At 28.1% G+C, this 2,992-nt stretch overlaps 1 non-coding gene across 1 annotated transcript; it reads left to right on the top strand.

Annotated features, from left to right (window-relative positions):
- Positions 1–2,403: 2,403 nt before the first annotated feature.
- TRNAR-UCG (transfer RNA arginine (anticodon UCG)) lies at positions 2,404–2,476 on the top strand. The gene has a single exon. It is a non-coding gene; the product is annotated as a tRNA-Arg (tRNA).
- Positions 2,477–2,992: the final 516 nt, after the last annotated feature.

The following is a 2,992-nucleotide window of genomic DNA, read 5'->3' as shown; positions in this document are numbered from 1 at the left end:
AAAATCAGCAATATGAAGTAGCGGCAAAAGGAGCCAAACATTTGTTACAAAGGGCTCTATAGGTCCACATATTTTTGGCCTTATTTGGCATCCTGTCACTTTGGTAATTACCAAGAGAGGCAAATCCTTCAAACTGCCTGGAGCTAAGGCCCTTGTTAAAAGAGAATTGAGGAGCACAAAAAGGTGTCCAAAAGTGTTGTAGATTTTAAACGGAGTTGGACTACCTGTTCGAACAAAGTGACAGAAATCTTTATAAAAACCTTAATGGAAGGTTCATAAATACATTAGTATTGCTTAGAACTATAAAAATAATATTGATTAATATATCAACATATCGGCTCGATTGCTATTAAAAATCGACAAAATCGGCCCACAAATGGCCGAGATATGAGGAAAAAACCTGGACAACCTCGATTTTTGACCTGTTTTTGATTTATATCTGGATTGCTTAGTCATTAATATAGACAATATGGATATCTAATAATAGATATTTCAAAGTCCATTGCAACGATGTATATAAGGCTATAGTAATTTGGACCTACAATGGGTCAAAATCGGAAACATATTTTTTACCAAAACAAAATTTTTGTAATACATTTTTTACTTTTTACTAACAAATTTAAAAAAAAAATTCTTAAAAATTAAAAAAAATAAATTTGAAAAATAATAAAAAAAATTGGAAAAAAAAAATTAAAAAAAAAATATGTTGTTTACCTTAAAAATATTTAAAATTTGTATTTTAAAGTATAATTTGGTGAAGGTTATATAAGATTCGGCTTATTCGGATTATTAATATTTATGTACGTCAGATGGCAGAATTGGTACAATTGTACTTTTTTTGGTACAATTTGATCTCAAAAAGTACAATGGTACACCAATGACTCATTTGGTACAATTAGAAAATTTATATATTAAAACCAATTTACGAATTTATGTTCTCTATCCATTATACCAAAATATTAAAAATAAACTTTTTAAAATTATACTTATGAGTTTTTGAAACAATGAAGAAATAGCGGCGTTTGACTAGTCTTGTCATACTCGTAATTTTAACCCTCTAACCAGCAAGGGTATGTTAAATGTGTGTATTGCTGCTTTATTTGGTTATTTTTCCAGTTATAACGGTAAATATGTGTAAAGAGACAAACAGTTTACTTATTGTGATAAACAAGAACGTGCACTTGTCTTTTGTCTGTTTGTTTTTATTTCAACGAATTTCTTTTTTTTTCAAAAAATAACCTGGATAAAACCGGTTAGAGGGTTAAGTGTTTTTCAAACCAAAAAGTATATAAACAAATTTAAGCCATTATTATTACCATTATTTTCTGTTGAATATGAATATCCATAGTATTTGTAATTCTTAATGACAAAAATTCGATAATTTAAACTACGATGCACCATTATCAACTGAATATCTGTTACTAGAACGAAAAGAATGAATGGAAGTAATGGTATTGATCCAAATTTATTCATTAAAACTGTTCATTTGTTTATTGTAACTTTAGAAAAATTCCGAAATTTAAAAAAAAAAATATTCCCGTGAAAATTTTTCCCGTGGAGGAACCGTAGTTTTGGTACAATTACAGTCGAAAAAGTACAATTTCTGATGCTGATTGATACAATTTTTAAATTCCATTTGCCATCCCTGATGGACGTTAAGATTTTTTTCCATCTCACTCATTATTTTATCTTGCAATAGTGGAAAAATATTGTTCCGAACTTTGGTTTAAATATACTAAGTATAAAATTCATTGGATTCTTATTTAAAATGCAAACAGCATTATTTTCTTATCGGCTGATCCGATTGAAAAAAAATTCGCATATGAGCAGCAAAGCAGTCTATCTACCTTTGAAGCTTCTTGACTTCGCAGTAATAAATTTTTTTTTTAATTAATTTTCTTTTATTCGATTTTCCAGAGTGATGTTTTTTGTAGATCTAGTATATAAAACTTTCAAATAGAATAAATAAAAATTTAGCATCATTTTTAAGTTTTCATATACCTGGGGCCTTGTGCATGCACTCTCCCTTAGTACTTAAAGTCAAAATTCAAAACTTAAACTCAACTTAATTTTTTTCTATTTTAAATTATTAATAAAATTTAAATTAATTTTAAATTTTTTTTATAAAAAAATTTACCAAAAGATTGCAAAGAAACTTACCACTGAAAAATCATTTTATTGCAAAACTCTCAACGAAATGTGTTTCCTTGTTTGTAAACTATTTTTTTTCCTAAGTAATATGCTCTTTTTAGTTTACTTTGTTTATTCATTCAAGTTTGCAACTATTCGTAGCCAAAAGGATGTGTCTGTGTGCCTTTATATAAGCAAATAGTTTCTGGTTATTTCTAGTGTTTTTAGTAGTAAAAAACTTTTGTGTGCAATTTGGTTGTGAAGTGTCAAGAAGACCGTGTGGCCTAATGGATAAGGCGTCGGACTTCGGATCCGACGATTGCAGGTTCGAGTCCTGTCACGGTCGAAGGTGGATGTTTTTTTTTATTTTTTGGAATATTATTTATTATTTTTTAAAAATGTTTTAATTTTTAAATTTTACTTGTAAGTAATTTACCAAGGAAATTATGTTTATGAGATCAAACTAAAAAAAGTGAAAGTGATTATTCTAATGTATAAAGGAATTAAAATTTATTTTTAGTTTTTATTGTAAAAAACAGCTGCTCTCCAGGGCATGACAAACAAAGAGGGAGTGAGAGCACTAATTTTTTTTAACAGATTTAATTTACTATTGCTATAGGAAAATAAAAAAATTCGATTTGAATTGGTAAGGTCTAATGCCTTGTCGAACATTGTTGTTTCCTCCCTATATACATAACTCGTAATTTCTTTGTGGTTATTGTTTAATTTAACTATATTGTCGACTTCTACTTAATACGGAAACAATATTTCTTTGTTTTGAAAAAAACCCATAAATATTTTAAAGTTGCTTTATATTTTATTAATCGTCGCACAGTGGGAGAAAACCCTAATTTAGTGGAAC

The sequence above is a fragment of the Calliphora vicina genome, chromosome 4, assembly GCF_958450345.1.
Source record: "Calliphora vicina chromosome 4, idCalVici1.1, whole genome shotgun sequence".
NCBI classification, from domain to species: domain Eukaryota; kingdom Metazoa; phylum Arthropoda; class Insecta; order Diptera; family Calliphoridae; genus Calliphora; species Calliphora vicina.
This window is presented reverse-complemented; position numbering and strand designations above follow the sequence as displayed.